The following is a 21,803-nucleotide window of genomic DNA, read 5'->3' on the forward strand; positions in this document are numbered from 1 at the left end:
TGAGCCTTCTATGCAGCTCCAAATGGCACCATTTCTCCCTAGGTTGGAGGCAGAGTGCCTTTGTGAGTCTCAGGCATCCCCAATCTGGTGGGCTTGGGAGCCTGCACTCTGGGCACGAAAGCCTATACAACTGACCTAGGGCAAGGGTTAGGGCCTAGGGGCATTACAGGCCCAATCTGCCAGCGCTGAGGCTGGCTCCCCTCAGGGATGAGTTGAGAGCATTTCTCCAGCACTGTGGCAGAATCCGGCTTTATGGCTGGGGGCTGCTGATGGTTGGGGTGGCTTTAGGGGGGCATGCAGATTTCCCATGCTCTGAGGGTTTTGTGCAGCTCTGATGGGCACGGTTTCCTCCTGGGTGGCAGGGGGACTTGTGGGGTGTGGCCTAGATGTCCCCAATCTGGAGGGACAGTTCCAGTGTGGCTTTAGACCTGTGGAGGGTTTGTAAGCTGCATTAAGAGTCTGTGGAAGAAGGGGCACCTGGGTGGCTCAGTGGGTTAAAGCCTCTGCCTTCGGCTCAGGTCATGATCCCAGGGTCCTGGGATTGAGCCCCGCATCGGGCTCTCTGCTCGTTGGGGAGCCTGCTTCCCTCTCTCTCTCTGCCTGCCTCTCTGCCTACTTGTGGTCTCTGTCTGTCAAATAAATAAATAAAATCTTAAAAAAAAAAAGTCGGTGGAAGGCCCCCCAGTGCCGATTCACGCCACTGGAGGGCGTGGTGAGCTGTGGCGCATGAGAACATGGCAGGGGTGCAATGCTGCTTGCCACCACTGGGGGAAGCAGCGAGCTGCCATGGCAAACACACCAGAGGAGTCTGTGCAGCCTGCTGGCTGAGGGCAGTGGTGAGGTGCTGGGTGAGAGACCCTGAAATGTGAGGCACTGCAGCTCGTTTTTACAGGATGGAATGTTGAGCTGAAGACTCCGTTTCCCCAGGCTCAAGAGTGGTGGTAACAACCCCTGGAGCTGGGCCCCCACTCAGCATTGTGCCCTGTTGCCCCACGTTTGCTGGTAATCTGCTGTCAGGATGGTTCAGGAGGGTCCTCCCTGTGGGGTTCTGGAGCCGGGGGAACCAAACCCAACCCATGGTGCCTTTGGAACTGAGGAGTTGAGTGTTTGTTTGGAAGAGTTTATTTGCTTCTCCAAAAAGGACAAGGGCATTGGCCAGCTTGAGAAGGAAGTGAATGACCAGTTAAGAAACAAGCATGTGCCTCTCCTTCTCCCAGGAATCGGAACAGGTATGTAGACTTTAGGTGGGAGGTGCCTACTTCTCCGCACCTGACAGCCCTTCTTCGCTCTGGCTCCACGAGACCTGAAGTTTGGAAATCAGCGTCTGAATCCGTCATGCAGCTTGTCCCAGGACGTCAGTGTTCAGAGAAAAGAGCAGGCCCATGGGGCACAGTGGCACATCCACGCCAGCATGGGAGGTAAAACTTCTCTCTTTCCCCCCAAACATCCTGGGTTTTCTCTCATCTCCAGTGGAGGCCAGAAGTCACACAAACACAGCTGTCAGCCATGGAGAGTGGGTGCTAGGGTTCCTGAGTTTCCCTGCAGGGAGCGCCTGGCAGGGGATCTCATTTTCTTTGTTTATTTCTGGTTCACAAAGTTATTTGGAATGTCTCTTTCCTAGGCAATCCCTTGGATTTGAAAGGGAAGATGAGATGGACTCGGTGTGTGTTTCGAACCTAGAATATGTTCCTTCACCAAACAGTGTTTATTCCATAGGTCCCAGACTGTGGTAGAATGGCCAGCATGTAGAGTGAGGTGGCTGTTTGTGGTCAGATGGAGGCTTGGAAGATGGCTTGGATGATGGCTTCTCCTTTGTCCAAGGTGATGGATTCTAATGGATTCATCTTATCCAAAGAGTTCCAATGAGGGCAGAGGGAACATTCAGAAGGATTCCAAGGAGCCTTGGACAATTGAAAAGGAAAGCTTGACTTTCTAGTTTCACTCGGTGGACCATCTAGAGTTGGACATGTCATTCTTTCTCTGCAGTTTCATGGGTGGTGAAGTCAGAAGGAGAGTCTTTGGGAATTCCCCTGGATAGAGGCATTCTGATGCCTTCCCAGAGCATTGCGTCAGGAACCCTGGGGTGAATTTCTGGGGCTCCTTGCCAGACATGGGTGAGTCATGTTATCCCCCAGGTTTTCTGTTTCCTCCTTAGGAAGTTGCTGGCAGGGAATGTTCTGCTTCAAGTGGAACCCTCCTGTACTGCCTGTGGGCATGTGGGTTGTGGCAGCCACTCTGGAAATGAGCACAGTGGTTCCTCCAAATGCTAAGAACTGAACAAGCCTAGGATCCAGCAGTTGCCCTCCTAGGTATTTCCCTAAAGGGCACAAAAATGCACATGGGGTACAAGTACTGTAATATGGACATCAGCATTATCAACCATAGCAAAACGATGGAGGGAGTCCCAAAGTCCATTCACTGATAAGTGATATATATATATATATATATATATATATATATGACTATTTTATATATATATATATATATCACTTATCAGTGAATGGACTTTGTATATATATATATAATGTATATATATATAATATCCATTATATATATATATATAATATATATATTATATATATATGACTATTAGGGAGCGCACTCATTGTGAGGAGCTCTGGGTGTTCTATGTAGGCAAGGAATCATGAAATCCTACCCCTGAAGCAAAGGAATGAACACTGCATGGAAACAAATTGGAATGGAGGTCAAGGAAGGAAAGAAGGAGACCATGTTCTACTTCATGAGGAATGAGGTAAAAATGGAGGGATTTCCACTCTCCTGTTCTGTCGATGATCATTTTCAAAGACACTGTGGTAGGATACACTAGTTTCTGTTTGCATAAGGAGCCCTCAGAAAGCTTCCAGGAAGATTCAGATGTCAGAGCATGTCCACGTTCCATTGATATCTTCCTTCCACTTTGCCAAGGTACAAAGGTAAGTGGAGAGAAATAGGGCAGAAGATGAAAGGAGGTGTTAGGAATTCAGGAGGTCCCCTCCCCTTTTCTCATGAAAGCCTTGGGCCAGTGTCAACTGAGAAGAAGGAGAGGGGATCCCAGAGCTTTGTGGCAGGCAGGGGAGTTCCAGGTCTGCCTAGAACTGACAGGGGTTACTGAGGAGAGCTGAGCTAGTGTGTGGTAGGCCCAAACTGCTGGTCCAGAGGTGCATTCCCCAAGGAGCTGAGTTGAATATGGGAGTCAGGCAGCACATCAGGCTCTGGGGGGCTGCAGAATATGGGGGGGATATCATGGGGACACACAGATTTCTCTGGCTCTGACGGCTTTGTGCAGCTCCAAAAGGACTGATTTCCTCCTGGGTGGAAGGCAGATTCCTATGGTGTGACTCCAGGCTTCCCAAGCCAGAGAGCCTGGGGAACAGGCCCTGTAGAAGGAAGTCTGAAAACACAACATAGGGATAGGGTTACAGCCTTTGGTAATGGCAGCTCTGACCAGCCAGCACTGATGCGGGCTCATGGTGGAGTTGAGTTGAGGAAAGAAGTCCTGCAGTGTGGCAGAATTGGGGATTGTGACCAGGGGGGAAGCTGATAGTGGGGGGTTAGAAGGGTGGGAAGGTTTCTTGCTCTCCAAAATTGATACTCTTATGGGCAGAAAGCTCCAGAGATTGGCCGACATTGGGCAGCCCAGCAGGCAGCCCTGTCCCCCACGGCCAAGGGTCCTTTCTCACTTGGGGCATGTCACGACCACACGGAAAATGCGCCGAGACAAGGCGGCCCACCCAGGGCCCGGGTGCAAGGGAGTTTTCTCAGAGCACGGTTGAGGGAGGTGTTGTGGCCAGGCAAACACCTCTGACTTTTCGGGCCAATGGGGTGCCGAGGGTTAGTGATGGCTTCAATGGGGGCACAAAGGTTTCTCTCACTCTGAGTCTTTTTCACAGATCCGAAAGGAACCGATTGCACCAGGGTGGCAAGTGGAGTCAGGGTGTGGTACTCCGGAATCAACAAATGGAGGTGCGGAGGGACAGGACAATGGACACGGGAGGCTGTCCAAAAGAGGCGAGGGTTAGGGCCTGGGCCAAGGGGCAGGTCTGGCAAATCTGCCAGTGCCAGGGAGGCGACCCCCAGAGGCTGAGAAGCAGGAGGCATCAGCCTTGCCTGTGCCTGATTCACGGAGGGTTTTATGGCGGGGTTCCAGCCGCGACAATTCGGGATCCCAGGCCAAGCCCGGAGGGCGGTCTTGCAGACGTGGGGTGCCCGAAGTGAGTTTGACGGACGTTTTCCAACCAATTGTCACAAGTGTTCTGCCCAAAACGGGATCGAATTGGGCAGAATGCTCCTGAGAATTGCCGGCATTGGGATGCCCTGCGGGCCGCCCAGTCCTCTGTGGCCAAAGGCACTTTCTTGCTCGAGGCATGTCTCAGCAACGCGGAAAATGTGCCGTGATGACGAGGCCCACATGGGACAGGGGCACCTGGGCAGGGGAGATTTCCCAGAGAAGAGATGAGGTAGGGGTAGTGGCCGGATGTCCGCATCTGAATATTTGGGGCTGGTGTGCCCGAGGATGCTGCTGAACTCAGTGGTGTCACGAAGGTTTCTCTTGCTCCGAGGCTTGTCGGAAGCGAAGAAAGGCACCATTTGCACCAGGAATTTTCCGGCCAATTCTCATGAGTGTTCTACCCAAATCAGGATCGATTTGGGCAGAACACTCGTGAGAATTGGCTGGCGTTGGGCAGCCCTGGGGACCGCCCTGTTCCCAGTGGCCGAGGGCCCGATCTGACTCAGGGCATGTCTCGGCCACCCGGAAAACGCGCCAAGAACGTGGCCCGGCCGGGGACACCGGCGCAGGGGAGCTTAACCGAAGCAGAGTTGATGGAGGGATTGTGGCCGGGTGTCTGCCTCCTCCTTTTCGGGCCGCCGGGGTACCCGGGGAAGGGGCTCACATCTGTGGGGGAACGAATGGATCTCTCACTCGACAGCTGGGACGCAGCTGTGAAAGGCACGGTTTACGGTGGGATGGTCGGGGGATTCGTGGCGTGGGACTCAGGGTTCCCCAGGTGGAGGCACCCAGGCCCAGGCCCCTGGCAACGGAAGGCTGAGCAAGCTGTCCTGGGCCTGGGCCCGGCTTTTAGGGCAGGCCTGGCCCCAGCTGCCAGCGCCAGGGAGGGGACCCCCGGAGGCTGAGGAGCGGGAGGCGTTGGCCTTGCCGGTGCCTGCTTCTTGGAGCTCTTCCTGGTGGTGCCGGGACGCGACCCCTCGGGATCCTGGGCCAGGCCCAGGGGGGCAGCCCTGTGGACGTGCTGCGCCCGAAGCGGGTTCGCCGGGCGTTTGCCGGTCAAATCGATCCCGATTTGGGCAGAACACTTGTGACAATTTGCCCGTGTTGTGCGCTCCTGGGGACCCTTGCTCCCTGTGGCCAAGGGCCCTTTCTCTATCGCGGCATGACGCGGTCACCTGGAAAACTCGCCGCGACTACGCAGACCCGCCGGAGGTCCCAGTGCAGCTTAGCTTTCCTGGAGCAGATTTGAGTGATTGATTGTGGCCGGGCATCCATCTCCGATTTTTTGGATCTCTGTTCGCGAATATTTGGAGCTGGCCTCTTTTGTGTCATGAAAGTTACTCTCCTTATGACTCTTTTCTGCAGCTCTGAAAGGCAGCGCTTCCACTTGGGTGGCGTGGACTCGTGGTGTTGGCCTGGAAGTCCCAATCCGGAGGCAATGTGTCACTGTGTCTTTAGACCTGTGGAGCGTTTTTCGGAGCTGCATGAGGAGTCTGTGGAAGGCTCAGCAGTGCCGGTTCATGCCACTGGAGGGCGTGGTGAGCTGTGGTGCCCTAGAGCATGGGAGGGTGCAATGCTGCTTGCCACCACTGGGGACAGCAGCGAGCTGCTGTGGCCAACACACCTGAAGAGGAGCCTGTGCAGCCTGCTGGCTCTGAGAGCCGTGGACAGGTGCTGGGTGAGGGACCTGGAAACGTGAGGCACTGTACTTGTTTTTCCAGGACAGAGTGGTGAGCTGAAGACTGTTTCCCCAGGCTCAAACAGTGCTGGTAAGAATGGCTGGAACCGGGCCCCTGCTCAGTGGGCACTGTGCCCCGTTTTCCCAGGTTGGATGGAAATTGCTGTCAGGATGGTTCAGGGGAGTCCTCCCGGTGCGGGTCTGGAGCTGGGGGAAGCAAATTCAACCCATGGTGCCTTTGGAACCGAGGAGTTGAGTGTCTGTTTGGAAGAGTCTATTTGCTTCTCCAAAAAGGACAAGGGCATTGGCCGGCTTGAGAAGGAAGTGAATGACCAGTTAAGAAACAAGCATGTGTCTCTCCTTCTCCCAGGGATAGGAGCAGGTATGTAGGCTTTAGGTGGGAGGTGCGTACTTCTCCGCACCTGACAACCCTTCTTCGCTCTGGCTCCACGAGACCTGAAGTTTGGAAATCAGCGTCTGAATCCATCATGCAGCTTGTCCCAGGCCGTCAGCATTCAGAGAAAACAGCAGGCCCGTGGAGCACAGTGGCACATCCACGCCAGCATGGGAGGTAAAACTTCTCTTTCCCCCCAAACATCCTGGGTTTTCTCTCATCTCCACTGGAGCCAAAAAGTCCCACGAACGCAGCTGTCAGCCATGGAGAGTGGGTGCTAGGGTTCCTGAGTTTCCTTGCAGGGAGCACCTGGTAGGGGATCTCATTTTCTCGGCTTCTTTCTGGCTCACAGAGATATTTGGAACATCTCTTTCCTAGGCTATCCCTTGGATTCGAAAAGGAAGATGAGATGGACTCGGTGTGTGTTTGGGACCTAGAATGCATTCCGTCCTTGAACAGTGTTGATGCCTTGGGTCCTCGGCTGTGGTGGAAGGGCCGGCATCTAGAGTGAGGTGGCTCTTTGCGGTCAGAGAGAGGCCTAGAGGATGGATTCTCCTTTGTCCAGGGGGATGGATCCTAATGGATTCGCCTTTTTTATCCAAAGAGTTGCAATGAGGGCAGAGGGAACATTCAAAAGGATTCCAAGGAACCTTGGACAATTGAAAAGGGAAGCTTGACTTTCTAGTGTCCCTCAGTGGACCATCTAGAGATTTGGACATGTCATTCGTTCTCTGTAGTTTCATGGGTGGTGAAGTCAGAAGGAGAGTCTTTGGGAATTCCCCTGGATAGAGGCATTCTGATGGCTACCCAGGGCATGGCGTCAGGAACCCCGGGGGGAACTTCTGGGGCTGCTTGCTGGACGCTGTCTGAGTTATGTTATCCCCCAGGTTTTCTGTTTCCTCCTCAGGAAATTGCTGGCAGGGAATGTTCTTCTTCCAGTGGAACCCTCCTGCACTGTCGGTGGGCATGCGGGTTGTTGCAGCCACTCTGGAAAAGAGCATGGTGGTTCCTCTGAAAGCTAAGAACTGAACAACCCTAGGATGCAGCAGTTGCCCTCCGAGGAATTTCCCTAAAGGGCACAAAAAGGCACATTCAATGGGTACAAGCACCGTGATATGGACAGCAGCATTAACAACCAAAGCAAAACGATGGAGGGAGTCCCAATGTCCATTTGCTGATGCGTGATATATATGTGTGTGTGTGTATCTATATGAACATAGATATCTAATCTCCCACATATTCTCAATGGAATAGGAACCAGGTTCAGAACGAATGAGATCTTACCATTTGCAAGGACGTGGATTGATCTAGAGTGGATTTAGCTAAGCAAAATGAGTAAGAAATGACCAAGAGCCTGTCATTTGACTTCTATGGAATTTCAGAAAGAAAACATGAATGTAGTGAGGGGAGAAAGGTAGGTTAAAGAGGAAAGAGACTCCAACTTAGAGCACCAACTGCGGGCGGCTAGAGAGCAGGGGTGTGGAGGGGAAGGGTTCAGTGGGTGATGGCTACTAGGGAGCGCACTCACTGCGATGAGCTCTGGGTGTTCTGTGCAGGCAAGGAATCATGAAATCCTACCCCTGAAGCAAAGGCATGAACACTGCATGGAAACTAATTGGAATGGAGGTCAAGGAAGGAAAGAAGGAGACCATGTTCTACTTCATGATGAGTGAGGTAAAAATGGAGTGATTTTCGCTCTCTTGTTTTCTTGATGATCATTTGCGAACACACCGTGGTACGAGACACTAGTTTCGGTTTGCCAGGAAGATTCAGATGTCAGAGCATGTCCGTGTTCCATGGATATATTGCTCCAATCTGCCCAGGTACAAAGGTAAGTGGAGAGAAATAAGGCAGGAGAGGAAAGGAGGTGTGAAGCAGTCAGGAGGTACCTTGCCCAATTGTCAAGAAAGCCTTGGGCTGATGTCCATCGCAAAGAAGGAGAGGGGCTCCCAGAGCTTTTAGGCAGGCAGGGGAGGTCCAGTTCTGCCTAGAGCTGACAGGGGTCCCTGAGGAGAGCTGAGGTACGGGTGTGGCATGCCCGAACTGCAGGTCTGGAGGTTGGTTCCCTGAAGGATGGCAGTCAGGCAACGCATCGTGATCCGGGGGGTGGGGGCAGCAGAACGTGGGGGAGCACTCATGGGGACACGCAATTTTTCACTGGCTCTGACGGCCGTGTGCAGCTACAATGAGACTGGTTACCTGATAGGTAGGAGGAGGACTCCTACAGTGTGACTTCAGGGTTCCTAAGCCAGAGAGTTGGCGGGACAGGCCCCTGTACAAGGAAGCATGAAAACACAACTTAGCGTTAGGTTTATAGCCTTGAGAAAGGCTGCTCCAATCTGTCAGTGCCAATTAGGCTCCCCTAGGGGTTGTGTTGAGGAAATGGGTCTCATAATGTGGCAGAATCTGGGATTCTGGCCAGGAAGAACAATGATGGTGGGAAAGGTTTAAAAATGAGACAAGGATAAGCTGAGACGACGTGGCCCGCCCCGGGGGCCCTGGCACAGGGGAGCTTTCCCCAAGCAGAGTTGATGGAGGGGCTGTGGCCGGGCGTCTGCCTCCGACTTGGTGGGTGGCCGGGGCGCCTAGGGATGGGGCTGGCCTCTGTGGGGGAACGAATGGATCTCTCGCTCGACAGCTGGGACGCAGCCGCGAAAGGCACCCTTGGCGCCGGGACGGTCAGGGGACTCGTGGCGCGGGACTCAGGGTTCCCCGGGGGGAGGCCTCCAGGCACAGGCCCCTGACAACGGAAGGCTGAGCAAGCAGGCCTGGGCCCGGGCCCGGCTTTCGGGGCAGGCCCGGCCCCAGCTGCCAGCACCAGGGAAGGGACCCCCGGAGGCTGAGGAGCGGGAGGCGTTGGCCTTGCTGGCGCCTGCCTCACGGAGCTCCTCCTGGTGGTGCCGGGACTCAACCCCTCGTGATCCCGGGCCAGGCCCAGGGAGTGGCCCTGCGGATGTGCGGCGCCCGAAGCGGGTTCGCCGGGCGTTTTCCCGCCAATTCTCACGAGTGTTCTGCCCAAATCGGGATCGATTTGGGCTGAACGCTCATGAGAATTGGCCAGCATTGGGCAGCCCTGGGGACCGCCCTGTTCCCTGTGGCCCAGGGCCCTTTCTCACTCAGGGCATGTCGTGGCCACCCAGAAAATGCACCAAGACGACGTGGCCCAGTCAGGGGCCCCGGCGCAGAGGAGCTTTCCTGAAGCAGAGTTGATGGAGGGGTTGTGGCCAGGCATTCGCCTCCGCATTTTCGGGCAACTGGGACACCCAGGGATGGGGTTGGGCTCAGTGGGGTCATGAATGTATCTCTCGTTTGGAGGCTTATACACAGCTCTGAAGGCACCTTTGGCACCTGCGTTGGAAAGGGCCTCGTGGTGTGGTACTCATGGTTCCCCAGTTGGAGGCTCCAAGGTACAGGACCCTGGACACGGAAGGCTGAGAATGCAGGTGAGGGACAGTGCCCGGTTTTCAGGGCAGGCCTGGCCCCATCTTCCAGCACCAGGGTGGGGACCCCGGTGGCTGATGAGCAGGAGGCATCGGCCTCACCTGCGCCTGACTCATGCAAGGCTTTCTGGTGGGGTTTGGGGGCGACGACCCTAGACCCTGGGCCAGGCCCTGGGGGTGACCCTGCCAACATGCGTCACCTGAAGCGAATTCGCCTGGCATTTTCCGGCTGATTCACACGAGCGTTCCGCCCAAATTGGCATTGACTTGGGCAGAACGCTCCTGAGAATGGGCTAGGGTGGGCAGCCTTGCAGACAGCCCTGTCCCCCATGGCCAAGTGCACTTTCTCACAGGGCATGGTGCGGCCACCTGGAAAATGCGCAGAGACGATGCGGCCCACCTCGGAGCCCTGGTGCCTGGGAAATTTCCCGGAGCAGAGTTGAGGGAGGTTTTGTGGCAGGGCCTCCGCCTCCAACTTTTCGGGATGCTGGGGCACCCAAGGATGAGGCTGGCCTCAGTGGGGGCACGAGTGTATCTCTTCGTCGTCGGCTTGTATGCAGCTCCGAAAGGCACCATTTGTGCCGGGGTAGTAAGGGGATTGGTGGCGCAGGACTCAGGGTTCCCTAGTTGGAGGTCCCGAGGGACAGGACCCGAGAAACAGAAGGCTGAGAAATCAGGCAAGTGTTTGTGCCCGGGCCTCGGGGCTCTCCCGGCCCCATCAGCCATTGCCAGTGAGGGGATCCCTGGAGGCTGAGGAGCAGGGGTGTCAGCCTTGCGTGCACCTGACTCACAGAAGCTTTCTGGCAGAGTTTGGACGCGACCCATCGAGATCCCAGGCCAGGCCGAGGGGGCGGCCCTGCAGATGTGTGGTGCCTGAAGTGAGTTCACCTGGCATTTTTCATCCAATTCTCACGAGCGTTCTGCCCAACTTGGGATTGATTTGGGCAGAACGCTTGTGAGAATTGGCCAGCGTTGGGCAGCCCTTGGTCCACCCTGTCACCTCTGGCCGAGAGCACATTCCTGCTCGGGGCATGTCGCGGCCACCTGGGGGCCCTGGCGCCTGGGAGAGTTCCTGGAGCAGAGCTGAGGGAGGGGTTGTGGCAGGGTATCCGCCTCCAACTTTTCAGGATGCTGGGGCACCAGCATGTATGTAATCATTGGAAAGTATCTATTCACATATTCTCCCCATTTTTTATTTTGTTTTTGTTTAGATTTGTATGTGTGTTTTGTGTGTTTTGGATATTAGCCTCTACTCGCGCATATGATTTACAGATGTTTTTTGTCATTGGGTAGGTTGCCTTTTAAATTTTGATGGTTTCTTTGGCCGTGAAGAAGATCTCAGTTTGACGTCTTTCCACTTGCTTATTTTTGCCTTTGTTTCCTTTGCTTTTGGTGTCTGATCTGAAGACTTTGCCAAAACTAATGTTGAGAAACTTAATACCTGTGTTTTTTTCTTGTAGGTTTATGGATTCAGGTCTTATGTTCAAGTCATTCATCCGTTTGAAATTTCTGTGTGTGGTGTTGTGCTCTAGTTACATTCATCTGCATATAGTGTCCAGTTTTCTCAGTATCGTTCACTGAAGAGACAGTCCTCTCCGCATTGTACATTTTCTGCTCCTGTCTTGTAAGTTAAGACCATATATGTGTGGGTTAGTTTCTGAGCTTTCTATTTTGTTCTATTCTATTCTCTGTGTGTGTTTTTATGCCAGTACCATACTGTTTGGATGGTCAAAACTTTGTATCCTAGCTTGAAATCTGGGAGTGTGGTGACTGCAGCTTTCTTTCTCCAGATTGCTCTGGGTATTTGGGGTCTTTTGTGAAATCATATGAATTTTAGAACTGTCTTCTATTTCTTTGTATAATGTCATTGGTATTCGGATAGGGATTTCATCACATCTGTAAGTTGCTTTGGCTATGGTGAACATGTTAACATTATTAACTTTTCCATTTAATGAGCATGGCTTATGCTTCTGTTTATTTGTGTCATCTTCCATTGCTTTGACCCACACATTCTTCCCACCCCAACACACCGAAGCACTTCCTTTATTTTCCACCATGTGTTCAGTGTACCAGGTCTTCTTATTCTTGGTTACTCTTTTTCTTAGATATTTTTTCTCCATGCAATTGTAAATGGCATTGCTTTCTTAGTTTATTTTTGTGAAAGTTTGTCTTCAATATATAGAAACACAACAAGTTAGGGTACCTGGGTGTCTCTGTTGGTGAATCATCTGCCTTCAGCTCAGGTCATGATTCTGGGGTCCTGGGATGGAGCCCTTAATCGGGCTCCCTGATCAGTAGGGACCCTGCTTTTCTCTCTCCCTCTGCTGCTCCCCCTGTTTGTGCTCATGCTTCCTCTATCAAACAGATAAATAAAATCTTTTAAAAGAAGAAATGCAACAGGTCTCTGTATGCCAACTTTGTATCCTTTGAAACTTTGCATTTGTTTTCTCTAACAGTTTTTTTTGGTGGAATCTTTAGGGATTTCTATATATACTATCAGGTCATCTGCAAATAGTGACCATTTTTTTTCCTATTTGGATTTCATATCAATTTTTTTTCTAAATGTTTTGTCTAGGACTTTCAATGCTATGTTGAATGAAAGTGGTGAGAGTGGGCATCTATCTTTGTCTTGTTCTTGATCTTAGTGGAAAAGTTTTCAGCTTTTCGCTCTTGAGTATGGTGTCAGCTATGGGCTTTTCATATAGGGCCTTTTAAAAAAATATTTATTTATTTTAAAAATTTCTTTTCAGTGTTCCAGAATTCATTGCTTATACACAACACCCAGTGCTCCATGCAACATATAGAGTCTTTATTGTGTTGAGGTATGTTCCCCCAATACCCAAATGGTTTAGGGTTTATCATAAATGCATATTTAATTTTGTGAGAAGTTCTTTCTGCATCTATGGTAACAATCATATGATTTTATCTTTTATTTTGTTAAGGTGGTGTATCCCATTGGTGGATGTGCAGATGTGGAATCGTCCTTGCATCACTGGAATAAATCCCACTGGATCATGTTGTGTGATTCTCCTGATGTATTGTTGAATTCAGTCTTCTAATTAATTTCTTGAGGATTTTTACATCTATTTTCATGAGGAATATTGGTGTTTCCTTTTCTTGTAGTGTTTCTTGAATTCTTTTCTTGAATTTTTGGCCTTGGACATCTGTTTCTTGGGTGGTTTTTGATTATCAAATCAATCTTTTTACTAGTGATCAGTCTGTTCAGATTTTTTTCCTTTCATGGTTCAGTGTTTCTAGGTTGTTGGTAGGGACTTACATTTCTTCTAGGTTGTCCAGCGTATTGGACTCTACTTTCTCATAGTACTCTTATGATCTTTTGTATTTTTGTGGTATTCATTGTCATGGATCATCTTTTGTTCCTTTATTTAAAGTTTCTCATTTTATTTAAATTTAAATTCAATTAGGCAAGGTATAGTACATCATTAGTTTTTGATGTAATGTTCAATGATTCATTATTAATGATTTAATTAATTCAATGATTCATGGAGTATAACAGCCAGTGCTTATCACCACAAATGCCCTCTTTAATGTCCATCGTCCAGTTATCCCATTCCCCCAACCCACTTCCCTTTCTGCAACCCTCAATTTGTTTCCCAGAGTCAAGAGTCTCATATGGTTTTTCTCCCTCTCATATAACTTTCCATTCAGGTTTCCGACCCTGTCCTTATGATCCCATGTGTTATTCCTTATATTCCACATATGAGTGAAATCATATGAAAACTGTCTTTCACTGCTTGACTTATTTCACATAGTATAATCCCCTCGAGTTCCATCCATGTCAATACAAATGGTAAGTGTTCATCGTTTCTGATGGCTGAGTAATATTCCATTGTATATATGAATCACATCTTCTTTTTTTTAAAGGATTTTATTTATTTATTTGACAGAGAGAGAGAGAGAGAGAGAGAGATCACAAGTAGGCAGAGAGGAAGGCAGGAAGAGAGGGGGAAGCAGGCTCCCCACTGAGTAGAGAGCCCTATGCAGGGCTTGATCCTAGGAACCTGAGATCATGACCTGAGCCGAAGGCAGAGACTTAATGCACTGAGTCACCCAGTGGCCCCTGAGCCACATCTTCTTTATACATTCATCTGTTGAAGGACATCTCAGCTCCTTCCACAGTCTGGCTATTGTGGACATTGCTGCTATGAACACTGGGGTGCATGTGCCTCTTCATTTTACCAAATCCATATGGTAAATACCCAGGAGTGCAATTCGTGGGTCACAGGGTAGCTTTATTTTTAATGTCTTGAAGAAACTCCATACTGTTTTTCATAATGACTGTACCAGCTTGTATTCCAACCAACATTGTAAGAGGGGTCCCTCTTACACTATTGTGTAAGATGTTTCACAACCTCACCGACATTCATTGTTCCCCATCTTTTAATTTTTGCTATTCTAACTGGTGTAAGGTGGTGTCTCATTGTGGTTTTGATTTTTATTTCCCTGATGGCAAGTGATGGGGAGAATTTTTTCATATGTCTGTTAGCCTTTTGTGTGTCTTTTTTGGAGAAGTGTCTTTTTATGTCTTCTGCCCATTTCTTGAGTGGACTCTTTGTTTTTTGGGTGTTGAGTTTGAGAAATTCTGTTTAAATCTTGGATACCAGACCTTTAACTGTAATACCATTTGCAAATATCTTCTCCCGTTCTACAGGTTGCCTTTCGGTTTTGTTGATTGTTTCCAAGCTTTTCATCTTGATGAAGTACTAAAAGTTCATTTTTGCTTTTGTTTCCCTTGCCTTTAGAGACGTATCTTGAAAGAAGTTGCTGTGTCGGAGGTGGAAGAGGTTGCTGCCTGTGTTCTCTAGGATTTCGGTGTGAGACAGGAATTAATCATCTTTCTTTCCTGATGGCATTTGAGACCTCTCTCTTTCTTGGTGAGTCTAGCTAAAAGTTTGTAAGTTTTGTTTATCTTTCCAACAAAGGCAGCTCTTATTTTCATTGATCTTTTGTCTTTTTAATCACCATTGTATTTATTTTCAAATTCCTTTTTGTTATTTCCTTATTCCTACTAATTTGGGGCTTTGCTTGTTTTTTTAAATACTTCTTTCTCATGTAAAATTATAATGTTTATAGGAGAGCTTTCTTGGGGATTGTCTAGGACCTGAATTTCTTTTTTTTAAAGATTTTAATTATTTATTTGATAGAGATCACAAGTAGGCAGAGAGGCAGGTAGAGAGAGAGGAGGAAGCAGGCTCCCTGCTGAGCAGAGAGCCTGATGTGGGGCTCAATCCCAGGACCCTGAGATCATGACCTGAGCTGAAGGCAGAGGCTTAACCCACTGAGCCACCCAGGTGCCCCAGAGGACCTGAATTTCTATGAACTTCCCCCTTAGAACTAATTTTGCTGCAACCTGTAAGTTTTTGTAGGTTCTTTTTTTTTTTTTTGTCTCAAGGTACTTTAAAAATTTCTAATAATTTCTTCTTTGACTGTTGGTAGTTTAGGAGCATGTTGTTAAATTTCTACATATTTTTCAATGTCTCATTTTCTTCTTGTGATTGATTTCTAGTTTCATACCATTGTGGTTGGACAAGATTTGAATCAGAAGGTGAAGGGAGCATTCAGGATAAAGGTTTGTTTACTGGGCTTTTTTCCAAGGGCAGAGAATGAGCTCCAAATAGTGGAAGGTTTTGCAAAATGGTGGGAGGTGGTCAACCCTTGTTAGAATTACTGACTACCATGCAGGCAGTGTACCACCATTCACACTGTATTCCTGATGGATTTGCACTTCATTAGAAACATTTTCTATGAGGTTGGCCTTCTCTACCAGAAAGGTGCCATGTGGGTTCATGGCATGGCCCCAGTCAGCAACTAGGATGTATGGTATTGTGTGGGAACAGAACTTTCTTTGAAAGTGACAGAAACAGATCGTGGTGAGCTTCATGACAATAGCCGAGGTCCTGAGTGACCGACTGGGTGTTGGTGGTGGGTGGGGTAGTGGGGTCTGTTAATCTGTCTCATAGGATCCTGTGGAACTCAGGGACACCCTCCTGTCTGTTGAGTTGTGTGGAGACAGGTAGACAGCAGTTTCTGGCCAAGCACAAGGGTTGCATTGGACCACCACCAGAGGGGCAGTGTGCTGGGGAGCCACTCCTTCATTTCCATAAAAATTGACCAGGTTCTGTGACTGAGATTCCTAGCAACAGCATGGGGAGAGGAGGGCGGTAGTGGTGCACACTTCCTAGGGTTGTGGTCAGGACTAGTCTGGAGCCCACTGAAGTCAACCATACCTGGCACAGAAGGCACCCAGTCACTGTAGCTGTGAGCACTGTGCCAGCTCCCTTGCTGCTGCCTCCTGTTTTTCATCATCTTTATGGTCATGAGCCTCTGCTCTTGCCCCATGGCCTCCAGGGTATTGCCCGCCCTCCATCTGGCACTCCTCTTCTGCTCTGTGTAACCTGATGCCAGGGTACCTTCTCAAGAGGCAGCTAAGTCAGTCCCTTGATGGAACACTTCCATGGATCCTCTGTGAGATGAGGACAATACCTTGCCCTGGAAGGGGGCTGCAGGTCCCCAATCAAGAAAGCCACATCACACATCTCGGCCTCACCTGCCCTCCCCTCAGTCTTCCTCAGGGAAGATCTTCTCACTTCATGTGCTGACAGCTCTGAACTTAAAAACGAATATTGTTTTATATTTCTCAGTGCCTTAGTTTATCCATGGCATGTCTTTTAAAACTGTCAGTGGGTTTTTAGCAATCCTGGAGGGCTGCCTGCTCAAGGAGGGGATGACCTGGGAGGGGCAGCCCTCCTTCCCATCTCCCTCAGCATGTCCCTGAGCCCTGGAGCCATCTGTCCCACTGAGGGTTGAGGGGCCCAAGACAGCCCATCTTGAGCCCAGGCTGGGTCAGCTGTGTAGACTGATGTGTACCAGTAGTGGTGGGAATCTGGCATGGGCCAGGTGCAGGCAATTTCTCCTTCTCATTCCTTCCTCCCTTCTTGCCCAGAGATAGCTCAGAACAGACTTCAAGCCCTGCATCTCAAGATCCCATGACCTGGGCTCCCTGCTTTCAGCTGGTGACCTTAGTGCTTTCCTGTTGCTTCTGCCGCCCATACCCACTCCCATGGCTGTTCCTAGATCAGGGGAGGGATCAAACCTTTGTCTGTACTTGTTCCTTTTCCTGTCCCACACCAAACCCACCCACATTTGTCTTCCATATATATGCTTGGAGCAAGCCCATCCACAGGAACTTATTAGCCAAACAGATCCAAGTAATGACCACTGAATTAGAGATCCAGAGTGTATAACAAACGTGCTCTGAAACCTGTCCCATACTCTATGACAATCTTACATGAAAACAGAAACAATAATAGCTTTCTGGACAGTGACGTGACATCTGTCTCTACTTACACTCTGGAAAGCATAGGTGCTGACCCCGGTGGAAAGGAACCATGGCTCCTGCGGGCTACAGTTATCAGGAAAACTATAAGAATTCAGTGAAATTTGAATTACAGGCATAGAGTGAATAATTATTGTACAGTAAATACTCTCAAGTAAGTCTTATGAATGTTGCATAGCAAAAGCTTTTTCAAATAGTTTACTGAAAGAAAAAACTTTTTATTGTTTATTTTAATTCAGGTAGAGTTAACATACAGTGGTATATTAGTTTCAGGTGTACAATATAATGATTCAGTGATTCTATATATTACTCAGCGGTCATCAAGAAAAGTGTACTCCTTGGAGAGCCCAGATATGGACCCTTGACTCTATGGTCAAATAATCTTTGACAAAACAGGAGAAAATATACAGTGGAAAAAAGACAGTCTCTTCAATAAATGGTCCTGGGAAAACGGGACAGCTGTATGGAGAAGAATGAAACTCGACCATTCTCTTACACTCAAAATGGATAAAAGCCCTCAACGTGAGACAGGAATCCATCAGAATCCTAGAGGAGAACATAGGCAGTAACCTCTTCGATATCAGTCACAGCAACTTCTTTCAAGATATGTCTCCAAAGGCATAGGAAACAAAAGCGAAAATGAACTTTTGGGACTTCATCAAGATCAAAAGCTTCTGCACAGCAAAGGAAACAGTCCACTAAACAAAAAGGCAACCCACGGAATGGGAGAAAATATTTGCAAATGACAGTGCAGACAAACGGTTGATACCCAGGATCTATAAAGAACTCCTCAAACTCAACACACACAAAACAGATAATCATATCCAAAAATGGGCAGAAGATATGAACAGACACTTCTCCAACAAAGACATACAAATGGCTATCAGACACATGAAAAAATGTTCATCATCACTAGCCATCAGGGAGATTCAAATTAAAACCACATTGAGATACCACCTGACGCCAGTTAGAATGGCCAAAATTAGCAAGACAGGAAACAACGTGTGTTGGAGAGGATGTGGAGAAAGGGGAACCCTCTTACACTGTTGGTGGGAATGCAAGTTGGAGCAGCCACTTTGGAGAACAGTGTGGAGATTCCTCCAGAAATTAAGAATAGAGCTTCCTTATGATGCTGCAATTGCATTGCTGGGTATTTACCCCAAAGATACAGATGGAGTGAAAAGATGAGCCATCTGCACCCCAATGTTTATTGCAGCAATGGCCACGGTCGCCAAACTGTGGAAAGAACCAAGATGCCCTTCAACGGAGGAATGGATAAGGAAAATGTGGTCCATATACACGATGGAGTATTATGCCTCCATCAGAAAGGATCAATACCCAACTTTTGTAGCAACATGGATGGGACTGGAAGAGATTATGCTGAGTGAAATAAGTCAAGCAGAGAGAGTCAAATATCATATGGTCTCACTTATTTGTAGAGCATAACAAAGAACACGGAGGATATGGGGGGATGGAGAGGAGAGTGAGTTGAGGGAAACTGGTAGGGGAGATGAACCATGAGAGACTATGGACTCTGAAAAACAACCAGAGGGTTTTGAAGGGGTGGGGGGGGGGTTGGGAGGTTGGGGAACCAGGTGGTGGGTAATAGGGAGGGCACGTACTGCATGGAGCACTGGGTGTGGTGCAAAAACAGTGAACACTGTTATGCTGAAAATAAACAAATAAAAAAGAAAAGAAAAGTGTACTCTTAGTCCCCGTCATCTATATCACTCATACCTCCATCCACTTCCACTCTGGTTACCACAGAGTCGGTTTTTGTTTTGTATCTTCTTTCTCCTTTATTTATGTATGTTTGTTTCTTAAATTCCGTGGAAGAGTGACATCAAAAGGCCTTTGTCTTTCTCTGACTGATTTCACTTAGAATAGTACTCTCTAGCTCCATCCATGTGTCTGCAAATGGCAAGATTTCATTTTTTTATGGCTGAGTAATTTCCCACTGTGTGTGTGTGTGTGTGTGTGTGTGTATACATTTATCATCTCATTTATCAAGTTATCAAGAAACACTTGGATAGTTTCCATATTGTAATATTGTAATTAATGTTGCAAGAAACATAGGGGCACATGTATCCTTTTGAGTTACTGTTCTCATATTCTTCGGGTAAACACCCGGTAGTGTGATTGCTGGATTATAAGGTAGTTCTAATATTTAACGTTTTGAGGAACAGTGATACTGTTTTCCACAGGGACTGCAGCAGCTAGTATTCCCACCACAGTGCAAGAGGGTTCCCTTTTACCCACATCCTCCCAACATTTGTTTTCTTGTGCTGGTGCTGTTAGCCATTCTGATAGTATGAGGTAATATCTCATGGACCTTTTCATTTGGATTTTCCTGTTGATGGCTGATGTGAACATCTTCTCACGTGACTGTTGGCCATCTGTATGTCTTCTTTGGAGAAATGTCTGTTCATGTCTTTTGTCTATTTTTTAACTGGATTTTTTGTTTTTTGTTGTTGCGTTCTATCAGTTCTACATATTTTGGACACTACCCCTTTATTGCACATGATATTTGCAAACATCTTCTCCTCTTAAGTACGTTGTATTCTATTTATTACATTTTCATTGTTGTTCTGCTGTGCGGTAAGTTTTTATATTGATGGAACTCTAGTAGTTTATTTTTGCTTTTGTTTCCTTTGCCTTAGGAGGCTTGTCTATTAAATGTATGGTTCATGTCAGAGAAGTTACTGTCTGTGCCCTCTTGTAAGATTTTTATGATTTAAGGTCTCACATTGAGGTCTTGAATCTGTTTTGAGTTTATTTGTCCATATGGTGTAAGAAAGCAGTCTAATTTCATTGTTTTATGCATAGCTGTTCAGTTTTCCCAACACCATTTGTTGTAGAGATTGTCCTTTTGTGAGGATGAATGCAGCTTTGTACTATAATTTGAAATACGGAATGTGATGCCTCCAGCTTTGTTTTTCTTTATAACATTGTGTTGGTTGTTCAGTATCTTTTGTGATTCCATACAAATTGTTAGGGTAGTTTATTTGAGTTCTTTCATTTTTTAATTTGAATTCAATTAGCCAACTTATTAAACATCATTATTTTCAGATGTAGTGTTAAATAATATATCAGATGTGTATTGCATCACGTGCCCTCCTTAATGCCCATCACCCAGTTAACCCCCGCCCCCATCCAGCAACCCTCAGTTGGTTGCTATAGTTAAGAGTCTATCATGGTTTTTTCCCCATCTCTGATGACTTCCCATTCTGTTTCCCCTTCCTTTGCCTACGGTTCTCTGCCCTATTTCTGATATTTCACATATGAGTGAAACCCTATGATAATTGTGTTTCTTTCATTGACATATTTTACTCAGCATAATATCTTCCAGACCCATCCAGGTTGATGTGATGGTAAGTATTCATCCTTTCTGATGGCTGAGGAATATTCCATTGAATATATGAACCACATCTTCTTTATCCATTCCTCTGTCCATAGATACCTGGGTTCTTTCCATAGTTTATCTATAGTGGATATTGTTGCAAGGAACACTGGGGTGCAGGTGCCAGTTCTTTCCCCTACATCTCTATTTTTGTGGTAAAAGCCCTGTAGTGCAATTGCTGTGTTTTAGGGTAACTTTACTTTTAACTTCTTGAGGAAACCCCGTACTGTTTTACTGTTTTCCAGAGTGGATGTAACAGTATGCATTCCAACCAGGAGTGTAGGAGGGTTCTCCATTCTCTGCATCCTCACCAACATTTGTGGTTTCAAGTCCTGTTAATTTTAGACATTCTGCCTGGTGTGATAGGACACCTCAATGTGGTTTAGATTTGCATTTCCCAGAAGCCATGTGATATGGAACATTTATGTATATATCTGTTGGTCACATGCATGTCATCATTGGAGAAATATCTGTTCATATTTTCACCCATGTCTAGACCTTACATTGGGTTAAGGCCCTGAAGCCTAGAAGATACAATCAGCCAGAACTGTGGAGATCTTCACAAGGTCTGAGATACAATGGAGATTTAGGGTGTGTATCAAGCTCAGGGATTGTCTTCAGAGGGTGGATGAAAGTGTAGGTTCACTGACATTGTCTCAGGTTTGCATTCAGGTGTCTCATGCTCTGAATCCAGTCTGGAGTAAAAAAAGGAGTTTCCTTTTGTGTGGCAGGCTGATCCTCTGGTTTTGCTGAAGTGTTCCCAATACCTGGGGCTTGGGATCCAGGCCTCTACAGATGGACCTCTCAGAACTCCAAATAGGTTTATGGTTAGGACCTAGGTAAATGGAAGGTCTGTATTGCCAACCGTGTGGTGAGCGTCCTGGAGGACTGAGTTGAGGGCATGGGTCAGGGTGAGTGTCCGGCTCAGGGTTTCAATCCATGAGCCCTTGAATGTGGCAGTTCACTGGGATGGACACAGATGGGCCTTCATATTTATACTGACCTATATACTTACTGGAGTCCATTATGGAAACATTTCCATCTGGGTGTGAGGCTGAGTCCTGTGGTATTGCTCAGGCATCCCCAAATCCTAGGGCTTTGGAGCCCACCCTTAAGGGACGGATACATGAGAACCCAAGCTAGGGATAGATTTAGGGCCAAGGGACATTGCAGGCCCAAACAGCTGACAGTGTGTGTGGTTCCTAGAGGCTGGAATTAAGGATGAGAGTTCTGGTTCTGGTCAGGCACAGGGTTTGTGACCTAGAGGCCACTGAAATTGGGGGTTTGCTGGTATAGGCTCAGATGG

The 21,803-nt window shown here is 48.0% G+C and overlaps 1 long non-coding RNA gene across 1 annotated transcript; it reads left to right on the forward strand.

Moving 5' to 3' along the window:
- Positions 1-14,557: 14,557 nt before the first annotated feature.
- LOC123948184 lies at positions 14,558-17,504 on the forward strand. Its single transcript, XR_006819932.1, has 3 exons — positions 14,558-14,635; positions 15,268-15,330; positions 17,412-17,504. It is a non-coding gene; the product is annotated as an uncharacterized LOC123948184 (long non-coding RNA).
- The last annotated feature ends 4,299 nt before the right edge of the window (positions 17,505-21,803 follow it).

This window comes from Meles meles, chromosome 8, assembly GCF_922984935.1.
Source record: "Meles meles chromosome 8, mMelMel3.1 paternal haplotype, whole genome shotgun sequence".
NCBI classification, from domain to species: domain Eukaryota; kingdom Metazoa; phylum Chordata; class Mammalia; order Carnivora; family Mustelidae; genus Meles; species Meles meles.